The sequence below is a fragment of the Gorilla gorilla genome, chromosome 7 (genome assembly GCF_029281585.2).
Source record: "Gorilla gorilla gorilla isolate KB3781 chromosome 7, NHGRI_mGorGor1-v2.1_pri, whole genome shotgun sequence".
Taxonomy (NCBI): Eukaryota; Metazoa; Chordata; class Mammalia; order Primates; family Hominidae; genus Gorilla; species Gorilla gorilla.
In genome coordinates, this window is record NC_073231.2 from 4,571,393 (window position 1) to 4,596,861 (window position 25,469).

The 25,469-nt window shown below is 42.3% G+C and overlaps 1 pseudogene; it reads right to left on the reverse strand.

Moving 5' to 3' along the window:
• Window positions 1-2: 2 nt before the first annotated feature.
• On the reverse strand, window positions 3-25,453 carry LOC101131852 (large ribosomal subunit protein uL23-like; annotated as a pseudogene).
• Window positions 25,454-25,469: the final 16 nt, after the last annotated feature.

The window sequence follows — 25,469 nt, forward strand, 5'->3', positions numbered from 1 at the left end:
GATTTCTTGATATTTACAGTTTATACTCTGGAAGACATCTTGTTAAGAGAACAAAAAGACAAGCCACATATTGAAGAAAATATTTGCAAAATGCAGATCTGAGAATTTGTATTCAAAATATATAAAAAATTGTTAAAACTTAACAATAAGTTAAACAGCCCAATTAAAAATGCACACAGATCTGAACAGACACCTCACCAAAGAAGATCTACAAATGGCAAGTAAACTTACAAAAAGATGCTCAGCATACTGGAGAACTGAAAACCACAATACGATAGCACAGCTGGTCTATATCTCTTAGAACTGCTAAGCTGTTTTAAAAATGACAAATTGATGGAGGAAAAACAAGAACTCTTTTCATTGCCGGTGGAACACAGTGTATAAGACCAAAATATGCCACCCCAAAATATAATGGTAGGAAACCAGAATATGAAACCCCAAAATATGTCCCTTTGGCTTAACAATTATTCCAAGCTGATTATTTTGAAAAAAAAAATGCTAACAAAGGAAGTTCTGAAAACAGAGTAGAAGTTACACTCGTGTAAGGAAAACTTACATCTATAAAGGAAATCACCACTTAAAACTACCTCTCTGGACACCAAGAAGAGAATGATAACTAAATCACTACAGAGTCTTATCAATGAAGAATGCATGGACTTCAGTCTGCATAACATCCTTACCCTTGTCTACTGTGCTTTTGCTGGTTAACTCCCCACTCACTACTGCACCTCAAATCTTCTTTCTTTAAGTTGAAGATAGCATTTATGCTTGAATTGAAAGCCACCTGTTGGAGATTTACTCATTTTTCCCTGAGTATCTCCCATGTATCCATAAGGTGTACATGTTTTTAAATTTTTCTGTTTTTCTCATTTTAATCTGTCAGTTTTTACAGAGGGTCCCATCTAAGAATTCCAAAAACACAGAAAATTTTTTTCCTCCCCAATACAAGTTGGGCAGTTTTTTCTAAAGCTAAACAAGTCTCACCTTACAATCCAAAAATCACATTCTAAGTATTTTGACAACTAATTTGATGTTATTTCCAAACAAAAGCTACCATGCAATTATTTACAGAAGCCCTATTCATAATGACCAAAGGGAGAAAAAAAGGAATCAGAAAGTCTTACAACAGATGACTGTGTGGGAATCCACTCAGACATCAAAAGTTGTTATACAGATTATTTAAATGACAACATTTGAAATACTGAAGATAAACAAAGAAATCTTACCAGAACTTACTTTATCCAATTGAAGCAGAGCTCCCAGAAAAATACAACTGCCATTAACCCCATCCAAAGAGTTTCTTGCAAATTCGGCTGCCATGGAGACAGGATACTCTTTCCCATTAGCAATGATAAATGAAAATGAAATCCTAAGCTCCCAACTGACTGAACAGACCTACTCTTGACTGAGGGGACACTAGAGTAACTTTCAAAACCGAGTTCTCAGCTTTGCTAGCATGGGATGATGGGGGTCAGATACACATCATTATACCCCCTCCTTTGCTAACCATGATGAGGCTTTCTTCCCTAAGGATTTAACAGAAACCAGCCCTTTCAAAGGCTCCACCACTGATATCAACCTCTCCTTTCTTGCCTGATAAGAGACCACCCATGACGGAGAGGTTCTGGCCAGTGTACAGAGGACGCACAGAGCGAGTTTTCATGTCCTCTGCTTCAACTTTTAATGTCAGATAGCTGAAAACTCCACCCTGGGATCATGCTAACACTGCCATTTTTTGTACATGGGACCCATGAAGAAGCAAGAAACTCAATTGCACATGCATGCATTTCTCCTTCCATAAATATTCATGACTCCTCCTAGAGCTTATTAAATAAATGTATTTGGCCATTCCACTCAGCATAAATTACTATTTCCTTTACCTCCTCCTTGAAGCATCTGTTTCTGGCTTCTGGCTGGAGGCTGTGCTTCACAGCCTGTCAGAAGGACAACCCTTCAGGCTGCAACCCTTTATAGGAAATAAATCTCTCACTGGGTGTGGTGGCTCATGCCTGTAAACCCAGCACTTTGGGAGGCTGAGGCAGGTGGATCACCTGAGGTCAGGAGTTTCAGACCAGCCTGGCCAACATGATGACACCCTGTCTCTACTAAAAATACAAAAAAAATTAGCCAGGTGTGGTGGTGGGTATCTGTAATCCCAGCTCATCAGGAGGCTGAGGCAGGAGAATCGCTTGAACCCAGGAGGTGGAGGTTGCAGTGAACCAAGATCACACCATTGCACTCCAGCCTGGGCAACAAGAGTGAAACTCTGTCTCAAAAAAATAAAAATAAACATAAAAATGAAGAAATGTCTCCTTTCCAAATTTAGGAACCTCATCATTCTTCCGTTGACAGCATTAGAAGGTTCAAAAAGACCTTTCCATACTCTCCCACAGAAGCCCTAGAAATTGTCATTTTGTTAATCATTTTGGATGCCTGAGAACTTGTAATCCAATGAGTAGAAATGTTGGTACCCCAATTATGGCTGTCAACCTGCCAGTTCTCAGGAGTTAGTATAAGTCTAAATCTGAAAGGATCTCATCCCATTAGGACCCTTGTCTCCTTTTCTGTTGCCTTTTCCCACTGGCTCTGGCAACAGGGGTCTTTCTTTCTCCTTGGATATCTTTGGATATGGGGGCTCCATCTTCTGTGCCACATTAGGGAATGCCTTTTGCATGCATGGCTAAGTCATTAAAAAGCCTACAGTTTCAGTAACATTTTGAATGAGTACTCTCTGAAGCTGCATTGGAATCTCAGGCTTCTTTGTCTGGAAGATAAATCTTGGGCTACAAGTTTCTTATCCTAGCTTTGGTTTTGAGGCCTCTCTGTTCTCCTCTTGGGTTGGAAGTTATTCCTGGCTTTTTGTTTCAAGATGTCTCTGTGATCTTGAACTTGATCCTTTCATGGGAACTTCTCAGTTGACTAAATTCTCCCTTCTCAAACCTCTGCTATGTGTTCCACCAATATGGAACTAATTGTACTTCCTTTCCTGTTTACATGATTTTACTAAGAATTATTTAGAAATTTAATCACTCCTTTGAGAAAATTTTTATCTTCCAAATTGCCTCCTTTTAGACTTTTCCTTTCCCAGTTGAGTCTCTCAACTCCCTGTAATCACTGAAACTTTAGGCACCCCATTCCATGCCTTGGAGTGCTCTCCATGCTCTCAATGTGCTCAAGAATCTGCAAAAGCAAACATCTGGGGCTGAAAAATAAAATAGAAAAAATTTTATTTCTCAGCCTCCATAAGATTGTATGTCCAAACAAAAGAAAATCTTAAAAATCTCCAAAAATATTGGTGAGAAAAAAGCTTTGACCCTCATATGAAGAAGATAAAAACTTGTTCCATTTTCCAGATACACAGTTATAATACAAATATAAAATGGGGCAAAGACAAAAACCAAGTCTTCTATATAAACTAGTGAATTTTGTATTATTGTAATAACATTAGTCAGGGTTCTCCAGAAAGGCAGAATCAATAGGATATATGTAGATAGATGAGAGAAGACTCATTAGGGGAACTGGTTCACATAATTATGGAGGCTGAGAAGTTACACAATAGCCTGTCTCCAAGTTGGAGAACCAGGAAATCTGGCAGCATGGCTCACTCCAGATATAAAGGACTCAGAATCAGGGAAGCCAGTGGTGTAACTCTGATTCTGAGGCCAAAGCTCTGAGACACTGATTCTGATGTCAAGGGCAGGAGAAGAAGGATGTTTCAATTTCAGAAGGAGATAATTCACCTTTCCTCTTCCTTGTTATTCTATCTGGGCTCTCAACCAATTGGACGGTGCCCGTATTCATCCATTTTTATACAGCTGTGAAGAAATACCTGAGTCTGAGCAATTTATAAAGAACAAAGAGGTTTAATGGGCTGACAGTTCCACGTGGCTGCAGGGGCCTCACAATCATGGCAGAAGGGGAAACAAAGACGTCCTTCTTCACATGGCAGCAACAAGAAGAAGTGCTGAGCCAAAGGGGAACAGCCCCTTATAAAACCATCGGATCACGAGAACTCACTCACTGCCATGAAAACAGAATGGCAGTAACAACCACCATGATTCAATCACCTCCCACTGGGTCCGTCCCACGACATGTACGGATTATAGGAACTACAATTCAAGATGAGATCTGGGTGGGGACACAGGCAAACCATATCAGTGCCCATCCACACTGGGTCAGGGTTATCTCAGTGTCTTCCAGAAACACCTTCACAGATCTGCCCAGAAACTGTGTTTGACCAGCTATGTGTGTCTCTCAATCCAGTCAAGTAGATGACTAAATTTAACCATCAGAATATTTATGCCTGTTTCATGGCTGAAATCGTTTGACCAGCTATGTATGTTTCTTAATCCAATCAAGTAGATGTCTAAAATTAACCATCAGAATATGTATGCCTGATTCATGGCTGAAATTTCAGGATGAAAGCTATGAAATCTCTATTTGTGTTTGTATATCTATTAATGTGTGTTATGTATATGTGATATTTTCTTAACTCCGGATAGCACTGCAAAATTCATTTATAAAATCCTCTAAAAGTGCTCTATTCTAACTTGGCTTGGAAAAAAATAACCATTTATAAATAAATATTCACCAAACTCCTAGAAATATAGGAACTGATCAAATGTTTTTTAAGTTAACATGATTTGGATAAAACTTAGTTAAATGAGATTAATATAAAATTTTTGGTGTAATAAAACTATGTCTTCAAAGTTATCACTATTGAATATAAAACAAACATAAATTCCTATTCTGCTTGAGTTCTAGTCAAATAAGCTAATATTATACTTACAGAAATGTAAAATCTTAAAGCTTATAGATTTGATTCTACTTAAGTTGTCACTCTTAAGAAAAACATTATTCTTTTATGGTGAAAAGATACACATGTATTTAGAGTTAGCCAGCTGGACTCAGTTTAGATGATCCCAATTTTGTTGCAACATCCAAAGCTTCATAATCAGGAGCCAGTCGCACATATGCCTTGTTCTCTTTATCAGGAAAAATCAGGGTGGTGACCTTGGCCACATCACTGTCATAGACCTTCTTCACAGCCTGTTTGATCTGGTGCTTGTTGGCTTTAACATCCACGAAGAACACAAGCATGTTGTTTTCTTCTATCTTCTTCCGGCCGACTCAGTGGTCAGTGGAAACTTGATAGCATAGTGGTCAAGCTTGTTTCTCCTGGGGGCGCTCTTCCGAGGATATCTGGGCTGCCTCCGGAGTCGCAGTGTCTTGGGCCGCCTGAAGATGAGTGACATGCGGATCTTCTTTTTTGCGTGTGGCTGTGGACACCTTTCAACACTGCCTTCTTGGCCTTTAAAGCCTTCACTTTGGCTTCGGCTTTAGGAGGAGCAGGAGCTTCCTTCGCTTTCGGTGCCATCTTGTAAAAAGCGAAAAACATTATTTCAAAAATAATTTGTTCACAGTAAATCTGCCTAATAGTAGTTTCCAAAGTACTTTTGCTAATTTTTAACCTTAAACTTAAGCTAAGTAAAAGATTTGCATTAAATATCTAGACCATTTATAAATAAGATACAATACTAAAACATTAATTACTGAACATAAATAATTCAAGTTTATATACTTTTGGCTTCCTATTTTTACAGAAAGACTAAAGATATTTTGGCCCGTTAATAAACATGTTTTTTTCTGCCACACTGAGAAATTGTATTATGAGGAAACACATCCCTCTAGATGTTGGGAGATGGTATATTCATACATTTTCTAACCTACTATAGAATGCTAATATATGACAGTTTATAACTGACTACTTCCTAGTTTTCTCTGGAAAATAAAAGATTACTAAGTATTAAAATTATAATCAGTATATGTAAATAAAACGACTAGAAATAATGGAATAACTAGAAACAACCCCATGCAAAGCATACAAGAAAAGTAGGGCATGTTTCGCAAGTAAAGTAGGATGTATTTTTTATAAGGAAAACCATACATAAGATACAAATAAAAAGAGATACCTAACCTTCCCTGTGTTACATTTGTATGGGTACAATGTTATGTTTTCAGAAATGATATAAAATTCCTGTAAATTTGTTATGTCCTCCTTATCCATGCTATGTGCCACTATAGAGTAATGAGTCATAATTCCAATTATTATTTTAAATATTGTGCCGGGTGCAGTGGCTCATGCCTGTAATCCCAGCACTTTGGGAGGCTGAGGAGGATGGATCACAAGGTCAGGAGATCCAGACCATCCTAGCTAACCTGGTGAATCTCCGTCTCCACTAAAAATACAAAAAATTAGCCGGCTGTGGTGGCAGGCGCCTGTAGTCCCAGCACTTTGGCAGGCCACAGAAAAAATCGAATACCCTTGTCAGTTGTGGTATAATGAACTCTCATCAGATCTTTCATCACAGCCATTTCATACGCTTTGTCATTTAGATATTCCCCCTGATGCTTTCCTGAAAGCTCCTGCAATCAGCTACAGGTCAGAATGCTCATCTCCAACACAGGACTCCCTCTGAGACTCACAGAAGAGTATGACAGGTACTCTGGTTATAGGCTTCTGATGATATTGCTTAAATAACTCTAAGACCATACACTTGACTCAGTGAACATCTCCAGAAGTCTGGTTGAGAAATTGATGGGTTCATGACACTACTAACCCAAGATCCAGCAAGACTGGAATTGATTACATGGCACTGAATGAGCTGATGAAAATTGATTATAATTTTATAGCTTTTTGGAGCATTGCTGGTTCTTTAATGTTCTAGTTTCTGAATTTAAGAAATCTCTTTCTCTTAATCTAACTGTAACTTACAACAATTTAGTAGATTATACTTTTATAAACAGAAATGAGGCATTTGTCTTTTTTCTCTGCCTGATTTCTCCAGGATTTTGAAATTCTTACTGAATACTCTTATTTTCATGATGATATAGTTGTTATCAAAAGTCCAATAAGAACCTTATAACAGGACATAATTGGAAATTTTGGTTATATTATCAAGGTTTTTACAGGAATATCATATTTAGGAAATGTACCTAAGATCAGTTATGACCAGCAATCTTAAGGAAGTAAGGTTGACTTTATGGAGGCAATGCTTACAAAGCACTGTGAGAAATGGGAAAGTTCTTCAAAGATTATAAAAAGTCAAAATTTCTTACTATGAGATTGCTATCCACTATTTTTATATATACGTGTGTGTGTGTGTTTGTGTGTGTGTGTATTCCAAATCAGTTGTCCTAGCTTGCTCCAGCATGCTTGGGCAGAACTAGACAAGCCCCAGCTCATAGTACATGCCATTCCTTATTTGGAGATGCTTCCTTAACTATCCCTGGGCAACTTCCTTTTTTTTCTTTTTTCTATTCCCCTTACCTAATTAAGAAAGTTTTAAACTAATAGCCAATCGGGTAAAGTGTAAAATGTGAGGTCCTATTTCAGCCAATGGAAACTGGACACAGCACTAGGGTAGACACATCAGGTTATAAGTAACTCTGTCTCCTTTGTTTGGTGTGCTCTTGTGGCTGGACAGCTATTGAGTAGCACCCTTTATGCAGAAAGTAAAGCTCGCCTCGCTCGCTAAGACATCATTTGTTCCCACGTTGTTTTTTTTGTTTTGTTTTGTTTTTTTGGAACACCAAAATCTTCATTCCCAACAGCACTCTGAGAAAAGCCAGCCTGATACCTAGATTACAGGGTTCACAGCCTTCAGGTTAGTAAAGAAGGTCATTTCCTGGTAGGCCCAGGAATTTGGGGATATTTTGGGGGCCTCAAGAAGAGAGGAATTCGCACAAAGCTATAAGGACTGCAGCTGAAATTTGATAGTATGTGCTTGGCTTGGGTTTTAGCCTGAAGAAGGCCTTTAAAAGTCAAATCTGAGATTCTGTATGAAAACCTCCAGCAAAGAAACTTGAAAGCACCTATGTGGTCATCTCCTGTTCTTGCTGCACTTATGTAAATAATCAAGCAAAATCTAACAAAACTAGACTAATTTTTAAAACAAGAATAGTCTTACTTTGATTATGATCAAAAATGATGGTTACTACAGAGAGAAATTTTATGTTTCAATGGAAAACTATAATTTAGCCGGGCATGGTGGCACATGCCTATAATTGCAGAACTTTGGGAGGCCAGGAGTTCAAGACCAGCCTGGGCAACAGGGTGAAACCCCATCTCTACCAAAAATACAAAAATTAGATGGGCATGATGGCATGTGCCTGTAGTCACAGCTAATCAGGAGGCTGAAGAGGGAGGATTGCTTGCACCCAGGGGGTAGAGGTTGCAGTGAGCTGAGATTGCACCTTTGCACTCCAGCCTGGGCGACAGAGCCAGACCCAGTCTCAAAAAAATTTTTATTTCTTTTTGAGAAATATGACCCCCAATGTGTCAGTGTGGGGCGGTGGGGCCTAGTGGAAGGTGTTTGGGTCATGGGGACGGATCTCTCATGAATACATTAATGTCCTCCATGGGGGTGAATGAGTTCTGCTGTCACAGGAATGGATTAATTCCTACAGAAGTAGCTAGTTAAAAAGAGTCTGGCTTCCTTGGCTTCCCTCTTGCTTTCACTTTTGCTATGTTATCTCTGGTGCACACCTTGCTCCCCTTCCACTTTCCACCATGAGGTGAAAAAGACTGAGGCCCCACCAGATGCAACTGCCCAATCTCAGACATTCCAGCCACCAGTATTGTGAGCCAAATGAACCTTTTTTACTTATACATTACCCAGCCTCAGGTATTCTGTTACAGAAGCACAAAATGGACTAAGACACAAATGTAGGTAAAAACTCACTGAAGGTGTAGGGAAAATGGTGTTGACCTAAGTCACTTTGAAAATGAATAGAATCTGTAAGCTGAAGGCAAATGAACTATACTTCATCATTGGATTCCATTTTACAAAGTTCTTTCCAACAGAAGCAATTGTGAACAATTGTAAAACCACAGTGTCTGTATCTGGAATAAAACAATGACTTACATAAGTCGCAGATGGTGGGAACCAGGTTTCTCACTGTTGAAGTGGGAGGTTACAAATTAGCAAGGCGAGAAGGTTAGAATGATTCATGTGATAGTAGATCAGAGGTGGAGACATAAACGTAAACTTATGTTTAGTTTAATATAGATACACACAGTTCTACATAGAAAACTTTATAATTAGGTGTGTATAGGTAGGTTAGACACACACATATACTTCCTAGCATTACTAATGAGGGACAAGATACAATGTGCTCTTTCAGCAGCCAGACGTAAGTTTTCCTACCATTCTGAAAGGAATCAGGCTCCTTGAAGAAATGTCTGATACTAGAACTGGGAGAGTAAATATAGGAGCCAGGATAATCTGGAAGTATCAGAAAGTAAGTAAGTACTAAGAAAATTAAAATATATCAAAGAAAAATGAGAGCCAATAAAAAAAGCTACCAATTGCCAACACAGGAATGAATTGTGCAACATAATGCTGCAGTGTTGAATAATAGCTAAAGCTTAAAGTAATTATCTAGGTGTCTGTGTTTGTATGCATAGGTGAATAAGCAAATGGAGTTGCATAGAAATCTCCTTTGCAAAAGAATTCCAAATAACTGATGTAGACACTCAGCCATCAAGAAGGTGGAGCCAACTCCTCACTCCGTTAAGGAGTGAGGCTCTGCATAGTGGCTTGCTCCAAAAAAACACATGTAGTATGGACAAGGAGGAAAAATAACTTCACAGTGGAGAAACCTGACAAACAGTAGCTCTGCAAAATGATCCAAGTGAATATCAAAGGTAACAGTTCACCTTGAGAACATGAAGTGACAATGAGGGACATTCTACAAAATGCCTGACCAATCCTCCTCAGTACTATCAAGGTCACCTGAGATGGAAAGCCTGACACACTGTCACAGCCAGGAAGAGCCCACATGATGACTACATGTCATGCGGGATCCTGAATGGGATCCTGGATCAGAGTAAGACAGATCTAAGGGAATCCAAATGAAATATGAACTTTAGTCTATCAGTATTGGTTCATTAACTGTGACAAATTGTGTAAGATATTAATAAGCCATGTGAGACACACTGATAGAAGATGTTAATAAGAGAGGAAACTAGGTTGTGGCTACATGGGAAATCTTTTTTTTTTTTTTTTTGACAATTTCTGTGTAAGTAAAAAAAGATGTAAAATAAAACTTTATTTAAAACACTGTTTTTTGAACACTTCCTTGTTTAATTATTTATACCATGAATTACTAGTAATTGACACTGTTAACTAGTCCTATTTTTTTAAATAAGAGCATTTATGACACAAAAAAATTAAACAGTGCAGACTGACATATAAATCAAAACAAATGTTCTTTACATGTTTTCTGTTACTGTAGTAACACATATGTGTAAACTTAATTCTCATATTTTTTTCTTGTGTTGTGGTTGTGTCCTGGGTTCATTCTCTAAAATGCTGTTCACCTTAGAGCAGGAAAAATATTAACCATACAGACTCTGTTTCAATTCATAGCTAAATATTTTCACAAGAGTGACTTTGTAAAAATATGTTCCAATGGCAAATTGATTCATTGTGATGGGATCACTTATTCCGAAGACTTCTTGTCTTTATTTTGTTCCCATGCCTACCTTTTAGCCATAATACAGCAGAATCAAATATTGCTCACTGGGAAAAAATATTCAAAGAAAGAAAGAATGTGGACAGAACTTATGACCATGATGATTCAATGTTTTACCACAATGATTTCTAAAACAGAAGAGTGTAAAAGGATATTCAAAGTCAATTTCCTCAGCGAGGCTTTGCAGAAAATGAGGAAACTAGAAAAACAAAAATGGCAGGACATTCTACGGGTGATTTTAAATGTTGCTATGTTTATGGGAAAAAATACTTTACCTTTTAAAGAATCACAAAGAATTATTGGAAATCCAAACTCTGGGATGTTTGCAAATTTAGTTGAACTTCTATGTAATTATGTCTATATAGGTAGCCACGAAGTTGATGATTTTTCAAAAATCTGTGCCTTATTTGTGTAATAAAAGACACAATGAATAATTAATACTCATAGGAAAACCTTATGAAGGGAAAATAAATCTTGGGGACCCAAAATCACTAAGCTAAAGGGAAAAGTCAACCTGGGAACTGCTTAGGGCAAATCTGCCTCCCATTCTATCCAAAGACACCCACCTGCTCACCGAGATAAATGCATACCTGATTGCCTCATTTGGAGAGGGTAATCAGCAATGCAAAAGAATGAAATCGTTTGTCTCTTACCTACCTATGACCTGGAAGCCACCTGTCTGGCCTTCTCACCTTTCTGGACTGAACCAATGTACATCTTACACATACTGATTGATGTATCATGTCTCCCTAAAGTGTGTAAAACCAAGTTGTGCCCCGACCACCTTGGGCCCATGTTGTCAGGACCTCCTGAGGATGCATCACGGGCGCACATCCTCAAGCTTGGCAAAATAAACTTTCTAAAAAATCTGAGAGTCGTCTCAGATTTTCAGGGTTGACACATGTAATGTAGGATGTCAATGTTTATAAAACAGACATTATTGTATCTACTATTAGAAATATGCTGCCAATTAACCTTAAACTTTCTCAACAAAATAAAAAATGTTGAGGTACAAATAATACATCTAAGCTTAAGTGGTGTTGCAAGTTTTAATATGTCTACTTTTCAATTTTTCAATACTATTTTTACTAATTTAACACTGTAAGAAAAATGAGTAATTAAAACAAGAATAAAAGTGTTTACAGGGGGTGCACATGTTTCCTCCAGCCTCTGCCCAACCCCAGCTTTCATCCCAACTGTCCTGATGGTGGCTCTAGGCATTTCTCCTTTCTCTATACCAAGATCTCTCCCCAGAAACAAACCCAAATCTTACTGTATGTTATGGCACATTATGATGATGAGCAGTGATGAGCAGCCGAAGCCTCAAGGAACGGATGCTTTTGTAAAACAAGACCTGTGGAATGTAACATGTGAAAGTAAAGCCCATGGCAGAGCCCCCTCCTCAGCACACGGGGAGCAGACAGGAAGCTTTTTCCTCACCTTCCTCAATGGCCTGCAGCCATGTCTCCCCAGGTCAGTCTTAAGGACAATGAAACTCTGGTCTTCACTGTGGGCACGCCACACTACCAGGTGCTCCAAAGCCATGGTGACCCACCCTCGGGTAGGTCCTGAGGAGAAAAAAGCTCTGGTTCTAATCCTAACCCTAACCCTGTCCCAAGACTTTGACCGTGAATCTAAATCCTGATCCCTACCCTGGTCCCTAATTCTGACCCTAACTTTGACCCTGACTTTGATCTTGACCCTGACCATGACCCCATCTCTAAGCATACTTCTGGCCCTGACTCTGACCCAGATCCTAATCCTATCCCTAACCCTATTATTGTCTTTACAATCTACGTCTAATCTTACTGTCTAGTGCTAAATAGCTGTACCCAAAAGCACTTTTAAATTATTTAGCTTCTTTTCCTTGAATTCTCTAAGGACTTCCTAAAGGACATGTCATTATGTATTTTGCATTCCCTCTGAGTGGTATGGCTTCACATATGAAGTTGTAATACTTTGCAAGACATAAAATGTTTGGAGGGTAACAGCACTGGGTTGTTAGGGATGTATGTTGGCATTCATGATAGATTTTCCTTAAAATAAGAACAAATGGCTTGAGTAGGCTTTTGGAACGTAGGATGTTTCCGTTGGTTCATTTCTGTGTTCAGTATTCCCACATGAATCTAAACACGACTCTGCTCTTAGTAGCTGTGTGACCCTGGGAAAGTCACTCAATCTCCCTCAGCTAAATTTTGTTGTGTGTGTAATGAGAAGAGAGTTGTGATTTGTATTTAGTGAATAATAACAAACAAAAGGCATTTAGCTTTCTGGAACCTGGTATGTAGTAGAACCTCATGGAAATACTAGCTCTGTTAATAAAACTAGCCCAAAAGAAGGTTTCAAGGTCAACAACAGTATCAGGCAGTGAAGAACATAGACGAGAAGCTGCTTCTGCAGCCTGTAGCTCCTGGAGGCCCGTTTTGTCCATGATTTAGCAGGAATGCACTACCTCTCCATGAGGAGAAACTGCCCACAGAAACCAACGCCATTCTTTGAAGACAAACATGTCTTAATAGCCTTTACATTAAGTAATAGTGTAATATAAATAATTTATTATTAGTAATAATGTGAAATTATTTACACTACCCTAACCCCTAACCCTACCCCTACCCCTACCCCTACCCCTAACCCCTAACCCTTAACCCTAACCCCGAACCCAAACCCTAACCCCTAACCCTAACCCCTAACCCTAACCCTAACCCCTAACCCTAACCCCTAACCCCTAACCCTAACCCCTAACCCCTAACCCTAAACCCTAAACTGTAAACCCTAAACCCTGTGCACTGTGGTTCACGCCAGCAATCCCAGCCCTTTGGGAGGCTAAGGCAGGTGGATCACCTGAGTCCAGGAGTTCAAGACCAGCCAGGATGACATAGCAAAACACCATCTCTACTAATAATACAAAAACCAGCTGTGAATGGTGACACACAGCTGAAGTAGCAGCTACTAGGGAGACTGAAGCAGGAGGACTGCTTGAGCCCAGAACGTGCAGGTTGCATTAAGCTGAGATTGTGCCACTACACTCCAACCTGGGCAACAGTGCAAGACCCTGTCTCAAAAAAAAAAAAAAAAAGGCATGGTATGATGGCTCATGCCTATAATCCCAGCAATTTCGAAGGCTGAGGCAGATGGATCACTTGAGGTCAGGAGTTGGAGACCAGCCTGGCCAACATGGCTAAACCTTGTCTCTACTAAAAATACAAACATTAGGGCCAGGCATGGTGGCTCATGCCTGAAATCCCAGCTCTTCTGGAGGCCGAGGCAGGAGGATCAACTGAGGACGGGAGTTCAAGACCATCCTGACCAAGATAAACAAACCCCATCTCAAACAAAAATACAAAATTAGCCTGCTGTAATGGTGCATGTCTGTAATCCCAGCTACTCAGGAGGCTGAGGCAAGAGAGTCGCTTGAACCCAGGAAGCAGAGGTGGCAATGAGCTGAGATCCTGCCACTGCACTCCAACTTGGGCAACACAGCAAGACTCTGTCTCAAAAAAGAAAAAAGAAAAAAGACAACCCACAGAAAGGAAGAAAATATCTGCTTGCACATTATACATCTAACAACAGTCCATTAACTACAATACATACAGAATATGTATAACTCAACAACAAAAGCAACCAAATTACAAATGGCAAAAGAGTTGAACTCACACCTTGCCAAAAAGACATGCAAATAGAAAACAAGGAAATGAAAAGACGATCAATAACATTATCATTATCATTATGGCCATCAAAACTGAAACCACAACCACATACTCCTTCACACACACTAGAAAGGCTATAATCCACAAATATTAAGTAACAAGTGTTGTCAAGGTCAGAGAGAAATCACAACCATTAAATACTGTATGTGGAACATAAAATGGTACAGCCTATTTGTAACATAGTTTGGTATTTCCACAAAAAGTTAAAAACACGACAGGCAAGGTGACTCATGCCTGTAATCCCAGCACTTTGGAAGGCTGAAGCAGGCAGATCACTTGAGTGCAGGAGTTCAAGACCATCCAGAGAGACATAGCAAAACCCCGTCTCTACTAAAAATACAAAAATTAGCCAGGCATGCTGCCACACACCTCTAGTCCCAGCTACTAGTGAGGCTGAGGTGGGAGGACCGCTTGAGCCCAGAATGTCGAGGTTGCAGTAAGCCAAGATGGCACCACTGCACTCCAGCCTGAGGAACAGCACAAGACTATGTCTTAAAAAAAAAAAAAAGAGTAGGCATGGTGGCTTACGTCTGTAATCCCAGCACTTTGGGAGGCCAAGGCAAGTGGATCAATTGAGTCCAGGAGTTCAACACCAGCCAGAAGGACATAGCAAAACCCCATCTCTACTAAACATACAAAAATTAGTCATGCATGGTGGCACACACATGTAGTCACAGCTACTAGGGAGAATGAGGAATGAGGACTGCTTCAGCACAGAATGTGAAGGGTGCAGTAAGCAGAGATGGCACCACTGCACTCCAGCCTCGGCAACAGTGCAAGACCCTGCCTCAAAAAAAAAAAAAAAAACTGGCCAGTCGTGGTGGCTCCCCCTGTAATCCAAGCATTTTGGGAGGCACAGGCGGGCATATCACCGGTGAATAGCAGTCCAAGACAGTCTGATCAACATGGAGACATCCAGTCTCTACTAAAAATACAAAAAAGTTGCTGGGCATGATGACCCATGCCTGTAATCCCAGCTACTCAGGAGGCTAGGAGGAGAATCACTTGAACCCAGGAGGCAGAGATTGCGGTGAGCCGATGTCACACCACTGAAATCCAGCCTAGGCAGCAGAGCAAGACTCAGCCTAAAAAAAAAAATCAAAAGGCAACTCACAGAAAGGAAGAAACTATTTACACGTTATATATCTAACAACAGTCTGTTAACCACAATATATAAGGAATTTGTATAACTCAACAAAAGCAACCAAATTACAAATGGAGAAAGAGTTGAACACTCACTTTGCCAAAAAGACATGTAAATGGAAAACAAGCACATGAAAAGATGATCAATATCATTATTATTATGGCCATCGAAACTGAAACCACAACCACATACTCCTTCACTCACAATAGAAAAGCTATAATCCAAAAAATATAAAATAGCAAGTGTTGGCAAGGTCAGAGAGAAATCACAACCATTAAATACTGTATGTGGAATATAAACGGTGCAGCCTATTTGTAACAGTTTGGTATTTCCTCAAAAAGTTAAAAATAGGCCAGGCACGGTGTCTCATGCCTTTAATCCCAGCACTTTGGGAGGCTGAGGCAGGTGGATCACTTGAGGTCAGGAGTTCAAGGCCAGCCAGAAGGACATAGCAAAACCACGTCTCCACTAAAAAATACAAAAATTAGCCAGGCATGGTGCCACACACCTGTACTCCCAGCTACTAGGGACGCTAAGGGAGGAGAACTGTTTTAGCCTAGAACGTGGAGGCTGCAGTAAGCTGAGATCGCACCACTGCACTCCAACCTGGTAGACAGTGCAAGACCCTGTCTCAAAAAATAAAAATCAAGAAAGGTGGGCATGCTGCCTCACATCTGTGATCCCACCACTTTGGGAGGCTGAGGCAGGAGGATCACTTGAGTCCAGGAGTTCAAGACCAGCCAGGATGACATAGAAAAACCCCATCACTCCTAATAATATAAAAATTAGCCAGGCATGGTGGCACACAGCTTCAGTCCCAGCTACTAGGGAGGCTGAGGTGGGAGGACTACTTGAGCCCGGATTATGGAGGTTGCAGTAAGCTAAGATCGAACCACTGCACTCCAGCCTGGGTAACAGTGCAAGACCCTACCTCAAAAAAAAATAAAAAAATTTAAAAAGGCCGGTATGGTGGCTCATGCCTCTAACCCCAGCACTTTTGGAGGCTGAGGCAGGTGGATCACATGAGGTCGGGAATTCAGTACCAACATGACCAACGTAAACAAACCCCATTTCAACTAAAAATACAAAAGTAGCCGGGCATAGTGGCACGTGCCTGTAATCCCAGCTACTCGGGAGGCTGAGGGAGGACAAGTGATTGAACCCAGGAGGCAGAGGTTGTGGTGAGCCAAGAGCACAGCACTGCACTCCAGCCTGCACAACAGGACAAGACTCCGTCTCAAAAAAAAAAAAAAAAGAAAAAAGAAAGTGAAAAGACAACCCACAGAAAGGAAGAAAATATTTGCTTGCACGTTATATATCTAGCAGTCTGTTAACCACAATATACAAAGAATTTGTATAACTCAACAACAAAAACCAAATTAAAAAAGGAGAAAGAGTTGAACAACACACACTTTGCCAAAAAACATGCAAATGAAAAACAAGCACATGAGAAGGTGATCAATATCATTATCATTATGGCCATCAAAACTGAAACCACAACCACATACTCCTTCATACACACTAGAAAGGCTATAATCCAACAAATGTAAAATAACAAGTGTTGGCAAGGTCAGAGGGAAATCACAACCCTTAAGTACTGTATATGGAATATAAACAGTACAGACTATTTGTAACATAGTTTGGTATTTCCTCAAAAAGTTAAAAATAAGCTGGGCATGGTGGCTCATGCCTGTAATCCTAGCACTTTGGGAGGCAGAGGCAGGTGGATCCCTTGAATCCGGGAGCTCAAGACCAGAAAGAACGACATAGAAAAACCCCATCTCTACTAAAAATACAAAAAGTAGCCAAGCATGGTGTCACACACCTGTAGTCCCAGCTACTAGGGAGGCTGAGGCAGGAGGACTGCTTGAGCCCAGAATGTGGAGGCTGCAGTAAGCTGAGGTCGCACCACTGCACTCCAGCCTGGGCAACAGCGCAAGACCCTGTCTCAAAGCAAACAAACAAAAAAGACCTGCCATGGTGCCTCACGCCTGTAATCCCAGCACTTTCGGAGGCCGAGGCAGGTGGATCACTAGAGTCCAGGAGTTCAAGACCAGCCAAGACGACATAGCAAAACCACATATCTACTAAAAATACAAAAATTAGCCGGGTATGGTGCCACACACCTGTAGTCCCAGCTACTAGGAAGGCTGAGATGCAAGAACTGCTTGAGCCCAGAATGAGGAGGTTGCAGTAAGCCAAGATGGCACCACTGCACTCCAGCCTGGGCAACAGCGCAAGACCCTGTCTCAAAAAGAAAAAAATAAAATAAATAATGGCCAGGCATGGTGGCTCAATCCTGTAATCATGACACTTAGGGAGGCAGAGGCTTGTGGATCATCTGAGATGGGGAGTTTGAGACCAGTGTGACCAACATGGAGAAACCCCGTCTCCACTAAAAATACAGAAAGTTAGCCAGGCATGGTGGCCCATGCCTGTAATCGCTGCTACTCAGGAGGCTGAGGCAGGAAAATCACATGAACCCAGCAGGCAGAGGTTGCAGTGAACCAAGACCGTACCACTGCACTCCAGCCTGGGGAAAAGAGCAAGACTCGGTCTCCAAATTAAAAAAGAGAGACTGAAAAGACAACCCACAGAAAAGAAGAAAATATTTGTGCATTATATATCCAACAACAGTCTGTTAACTACAATATATAAAAAATTTGTATAACTCAACAACAACAACCAAATTACAAATGGAGAAAGAGCTGAACACACACTTCGCCAAAAAGACATGCAAATGGAAAACAAGCACATGAAAAGATGATCAATATCATTATCATTATGGCCATCGAAACTGAAACCACAACCAGATACTCCTTCACACACACTAGAAAGGCTATAATCCAACAAATGTAAAATAACAAGTGTTGGCAAGGTCAGAGAGAAATCACAACCCTTAAATACTGTATGCGGAATATAAAATGGTGCAGCTTATTTGTAACATAGTTTGGTATTTCCTCAAAAAGTTAAAAATAGGCTGGGCAAGGTGGCTCATGCCTGTAATCCCAGCACTTTAGGAGACTGAAGCAGGCAGATCACTTGAGCCCAGGAGTTCAAGACCAGCCAGTACGACACAGCCAAACCCCATGTCTACTAATACAAAAATGAGCCAGACATGGTGGCACACAGCTGCAGTCACAGCTACTTGGGAGGCTGAGGAAGAAGGACTGCTTGACCCCATAATGTGGAGGTTGCAGTAAGCTTAGATCACACTATTACACTCCAGCCTGGGCAACAGTGCAACACCCTGTCTGAAAAACAAAAATAAAAATAAAAAGGGCCAGGTAAGATGGCTCACACCTGTAATCCCAGCACTGTGGGTGGCTGAGGCAGATGGATCACTTGAGGTCAGGAGCTGGAGACCAGCCTGGCCAACATGGTGAAACCTTTTCTCTAGGAAATAATACAACAATTAGGGCCAGGCTCTGTGGCTCACACCTGTAATCCCAGCACTTTGGGTGGCTGAGGCAGGCGGATCACCTGAGGTTGGGAGTTCGAGACTAGCCTGACCAACATGGACAAACCCCATCTCTACTAAAAATACAAAATTAGCTGGGTGTGGTGGCGCATGTCTGTAATCTCAGCTACTCAGGAGGCCTAGGCAGGAGAATCGCTTGAACCTGGGAAGCACAGGTTGCGGTCAGCATAGATCGCGCCATAATACTCTAGCCTTAACAACAAAAGCGAAACTCCGCCTAAAAGGAAAAAAAAAATTAGCCAGTGTGGTGGTACAGACCTGTAATCCCAGCTACTCAGGAGGCTGAGGAAGGAAAATTGCCTGAACCTGGGCGATGGAGGTTGCAGTGAGCCGATATCAGGCCACTTCACTACAGCCTGGGCGAAAGAGCAAGACTTGTCTCCAAAAAACAGAAGAAGAAAAAGCAAATGCATGGGACAAAGTGGTATATCTTGAAATGAGGACTTTCCTTCTGGACTAGGGTTTCCGATGAAGGTGACAGTTTATCCTTCAGTCTCCACAGGTCACGAATTTGCCATCCAGCAAGAGGCAACAGAGGGAGCCCCCCCAAGTCCCATGCCAGAACTATGACATAATCACATTCCCTCACTCATTTCAGTACCTAAATATTAATAATTCATCAGCTTAAATATCTACACTTACTTTACCAATTTTCCATTGTATAGATGAAGAGGTTTCCAAATTTTATATAGGTTGTCATGATGTGGACAGGACTTTTTGATAGTTAACTATAGCGAATGACTAAAATATAAGTGTTTATACCTAAAATACCTTGTAACTGTTAACACAGGGCTAGAGAATACAGCAAGGTAACAGTCTGTCCAGTAAATTCTTCTGAAATTTCCTTTTTTTTATATATATAGATGGAGTCTCACTCTGTCACACAGGCTGGAGTGCAGTAGCACAATCTCGGCTCATTGCAGCCTCCACCTCCTGGGTTCAAGTGATTCTCCTGCCTCAGCCTCCTGAGCAGCTGGGACTACAGGTGCATGCCACCACACCAGGCTAATTTTTGTATTTTTAGTAGAGATGGGATTTCACCATCTTATCCAGGCTGGTCTCGAACTCCTGATGTCAGGTGATCTGCCTGCCTCAGCCTCCCGAAGTGCTGGGATTACAGGAGTGAGCCACTGCACCCAGCCCTCTTCTGCAATTTCAATAATCAATTGTGCTATTTGCCTTTCTTTCAGCAATGAGATTTTATTTTTCTTTCCTAATTATTTCAAACATGAACTTTGGTTCCAGAGAACTAGTATTTCCTTGATTTATAAATTGAGGGCAGCTGGGCACGGTGGCTCACGCCTGTAATCCCAGCACTTTGGGAGGCCAAGGCAGGCAGATCACTGGAGGTCAGGAGATCAAGAGCAGCCTGGCAAACATGGTGAAACCCCATCTCAACTAAAACTGCAAAAAATAGCCAGCCATGGTGCCAGGTGCCTGTAGTCCCAGCTACTCAGGAGACTGAGACAGGAGAATCGCTGGAACCCGAGAGGTGGAGACTCTGGTGAGCCAAGATCGTGCCACTGCACTCCAGCCTGGGTAACATAGGGAGACTCTATCCTCAAAAAAAAAAAAAAAAAAAATTGACGGTCGTCTCACAGACGATCTAATAATGAATTTTTTTTTTTGTCTTTAGAAAATCAACATTAACTTTTCTACTTTTAGATATCGTAATTGCTGTGACTTGAAGGACTTATCTAGAAAAAGCCTTAAAAAACTACGGTCAGCACTGGGTGAATGGGTTGGGGGAACACACATAAAATCCCCAAGACACCTGGGAGTCCATGTCCCCATGAGTGGGACTGCAGGCAGCTGTAGCAGACTGGATGGGAGAGGACAGCAGGCAGGAGAACTCGGTGTCTGGAGTCCACGGTTCTAAGGCCAGTGAAAACCATTGGCAAAGTGAAATCCAAAGCTTGACAGGATGAAATTTGTGATTGTAAATGAATATTTGCCTTTTCCAAGTGAGATCGCCAGTGGTAGTGGGATGGATGGGTGCTCCTCCAAGTGGGCTGCAGTGAGGAGAGCGCAGCACCAGGCCAGGATGTTCCTGCCAGGAACACAGGATCTGCACATGTTTAGGAGGAAACGCTGGGCAGACCCAGCTGGAGTCATCTCTGCTCTTTACATCTGTTAAGGCTGTGAAAACTGAGAGTCGGCCGGATGCAGTGGTTCACGCCTGTAATCCCAGCACTCTGGGATGCTGAGGCGAATGGATCACCTGAGGTCAGGAGTTCAAGACTAGCCTGGCCAACATGGTGAAACCCCATCTCTACTAAAAATACAGAAAATTAGCCGGGTGTGGTGGCAGGTACCTGTAATTACAGCTAATCAGGAAGCTGACGCAGAAGAATATCTTGAACATGGGAGGCAGAGGTTGCAATGAGCAGAGATGGTGCCATTGCACTCCAGCCTGGGTGACAGAGGGAGACTCCGTCAAAAAAAAAAAAAAAAAAAAAAAAAAAAAACAGAAAACTGAGTCTCAGGAACAGTTCCCGAGAAGGAAAATTGGGCCCGCATGGAAATAGACATTTTTCTCCCACCTAGGGCAGGGAGTGAAGTGAAATAGGTCTGTGGAGTGGACTTTCACATAGAAACCATGTATTTCCTAAATTGGGGGTTATTTGGGGATCACCTGGAGGAGTATTCCTGCTTTTGGTGAAACACACGGGGGTATTTTTTGTGAAGCTGCAAATCTGGCACAGCAATAACAGCTGGGGAATTGGAGATAAAGGAGAAGACATACTAAGTGCTGTTGCAAGTTTCCCAGAAATATGACATTATTGGGAAGTACACTACTTTTTAAAACAACCGTGGCAATACCACGTCAGTAAGGCAGAGACAACACCATGAAGTTTCATGACAGAGGCCAAATCCAGCCCAAACCCAGCCCAGCAGAGGCTGTCAACTCAGCGCCCCAGTGAGAGCCAGAAGGTTCCATCCTCAGAGCTGCAGACCCTCTCATGTGGGCTGCAAAGGCCATGTCTGCATCCCAGGCGGTACGTATGCTCTGAGAGATACATGCGTGTTCCGGGGGTTATATGAGTGTGACGGGTGTGGCGTGAGTCTGACTGTGTAACGAGTGTTCCAGGGGTTACGTGTGTGCTCTGAGGGACACACGCGTGTTCCGGGGATTATATGAGTGTGACGGGTGTAGCGTTAGGTGACGATGTCACCTCCGCGTTCCAAGCGTTATGTGCGCAGAGGGACACATCCACGTTCCCGGGGTTGGATGTGGACAGCAGCTACCCCGACGGGTGTGCTCTCTGTATACGATGGGTGCTAACACTAGCATCACAGATGCAGTGTTATTAGCACTACGGAGGTTATTATCAGTGTGGCGGGTGTTCTAGTTGCTTTCCTGACACTACGTTTCTGTTCCAAGACCGCAGCTTGGCCCTGTGGCCGCCTCGCCTTCGGTGTGGAGAATGAACCTCGAGTGCGCTGGATTCACAGGGGATTTTGGTTTCTAATTTTCCACATGAAGGGTCTCTATCCCTCAGCAGTCAGGGCTGAAAACAGGAAGGATTTTACTCAACCATGGACGCCGGTTCAAGGTGTCCCAAAGCGCGGGGCGTTTCCTGGTATGTGCTGAGGAGAACGCGGCTCCCGCCCTTGCAGGGCGCAGGCGCGGAGGAAGCGTGCGGGATGCGGCCGCCTCAAGGCTCAGAAAAGCCGGGCTCGCACGTGCTCTGCTGGCGGCCGGGGGCACTGCAGCGCCCTAGAGCTCAAGGCACTGTCGGAAGCTGGGCGCCCTCTGCTACCCCTCCTGCTGCACCAGTTAAAAGACAGCATGGAGTGTTCTGCGCCATCATTCTAGAAATGCAAACTGACACAGAGCCCATTAGCCCATGAGTTTCTAAAAATGCAGAAGAGACAATTAATTGGAAACCATAGGAAATGAAATCATCATGAATGCACATTTTACAACTTATGCAAAAAGTCACTCAACATAGTCCTCAGACTTAAAATGCAAAACTGTCAGAGGCCTCTTAACCACAGTGACTTTATTTCAAATAAAGGCTTTTAAAAAGTTAAATCTGGGGCCGGGCGCGGTGGCTCACGCCTGTAATCCCAGCACTTTGGGAGGCCGAGGCGGGCGGATCATGAGGTCAGGAGATCGAGACCATCCTGGCTAACACGGTGAAACCCCGTCTCTACTAAAAATACAAAAAAATTAGCCGGGTGTAGTGGCAGGCGCCTGTAGTCCCAGCTACGTGGGAGGCTGAGGCAGGAGAATGGCGTGAACCCGGGAGGCGGAGCTTGCAGTGAGCCGAGATTGCGCCACTGCACTCCAGCCTGGGCAACAGAGCCAGACTCCGTCTCAAAAAAAAAAAAAAAAAAAAGTTAAATCTGGGCAGGGTACAGTGGTCACATCTGTAATCCCAGCACTTTGGAAGGCCAAGGCGGGTGGATCACTTGAGATCACGAGTTGAAGACCAGCTTGGGCAAATAGCAAGACCCTTATGTCTACAAAAATATATATATATATATTAGATGGCATGCTTGCACATACCTGTAGTCCCAGCTACCCAGGAGGATGAAGCGGGAGGATTGCTTGAGCCCAGGAGTTCGAGGCTGCAATGAGCCAGCCATGATCGCACCACTGCACTCCAGCCTGGGCGACAGAGTGAGACCCTGTCTCTCTCTCTCTGTCACACACACACACACACACGTTAAATTTGTTGGATTATATATTTAGGGGGTTGAGCACTTTTGGTTATAAAATATTTATGATTGTGGGAACAAGTTAATAAAGACACGAAACTTATTTAAATGTCCCAGAACTTTAAGAACAAAAAGCATTCTTAGTTTAAAAATAAGTTTTACTTTAAAGGTAACAGTACACACATCAATTGTTGTTAAAATCGACAGTAACAAAGAGAAGTAACAATACTAATAGCCTGTCACAAACTGATTCTTAATAACCTATATAAACAAACATTAAGCCCGGGCGCCGGGTGGCTCATGCCTGTTATCCCAGCACTTTGGGAAGCCGAGGCAGGCAGATCACTTGAGGCCAGGAGTTCCAGACCAGCCTGACCAACATGGTGAAGCCCAGTCTCTACCAAAAATACAAAAAATTAGTCGGGTATATTGGCACGCACCTGTAATCCCAGCTACTTGGGAGGCTGAGGCAGGAGAATCCTTGAACCCAGGAAGCAGAGGTCGTAGTGAGCCGAGACCATGCCATTGTGACAGGAGAGAAACTCTGTCTCAAAAAAAAATTATATGTTTACAACAGGTGCATTTCTCCTCTTGCTTTCTGAGACGCCCTGCTATGTAGCTGAGTAGTCGCTAATAAACTATCTTAACTTCACTATACTCTGTGACTTGCCAAAAGGTCTTTCCCATGTGAAATCCAAAAACCTGTTCTTGGGGACAAGAACAGGACAAGACCCATTTTATAATGACAAAACTATACAAATTCTAGAGGAAAACATGGAAAGAAAGCTATGTGACCTTGGGTTTGGCCATGAGTTTTAACACGACACTATCAGAGGAATTTGAACCCCTCCTCTATATGAACTCCAGGGTGGTTTATGTTCCATTGGCTAAGAGAAAGTTTTCTTCAAAAATGTGACATGATTTGAGGTCAAACATTAATATCAAGTAAACTCAAAAGATTGAGAAGCTAGCATTAGTTCTGGGAAAACCAGAAGTGTGCCTTTTTTGGAAATAATCATTGGTAGCACAAACTTAAGAATCTCCAAAGGAAATAAAAATGAGTTATTAACTTACAGTTTTCACCAATTAAGACATAAACGAAGCTAACGAAATCAGGAAATACAATTTCACTGTTTTTAATGTTCATTAAAAAAAAATCCTTATCAAATAGCCCCAGTAAGTCACCAATTAAGTCTTTACTACTTAAAAGCAAAATCCACCTATGTCCTGAACAGTATCCACTTTACGAGCCTCATTATATGTACAGGAGATAAAATTCAGAAATAAATAAATATACATGTACATGTATACAAATATATTTCAAATTAAAAAATACTTTTAGATAGTGGTATGTATTACATTTAGAAATTAATGACGAAGTAAATTATGGGATGTCATCCACACCTGTCCCAAAGGTACCGAATTTATAAATCACCTCAGGTGCGGAGCAGGACAGGTTGAAAATAGTAATGACATGAACCCGCGCGGAACAGCTGCCGGCGCGGTGTCCAGGGCAGCACCCCGCCCGGTCCCGACCCCTCCAGCCCTGGGCCCGACCCCTACTACTACGCCTCTGCCTCAACGCGAACGCGGAGCCCGAGCGCACGTCACGCCGTCTGGGGCCGAAAAGGTTGCTACCCAGAGGCGGAGTGCGGGCTCGCGAGGGTCCCCACCCCACTCTCGCTCCCGCCAGCACCTACGGACTCGCGTCCCCACTGCGCGCGGACTCGGGAGCAGCACCGCCCCCGGCACAGGAGCCTCACGCGCCTCTTACCTAACAGGAAGTTGTGTGGAAGCAACGCGGACCCACGGCGCACCGAACGCACTCAAACAGAATCCGACGCAGACACGCGCTTTCAAACGGCGGAGACACTGGCAGGGCCAGAAACGCGCGCAGCGGGGACAGGAAGTCAGTAAGCTCCCCGCCCAG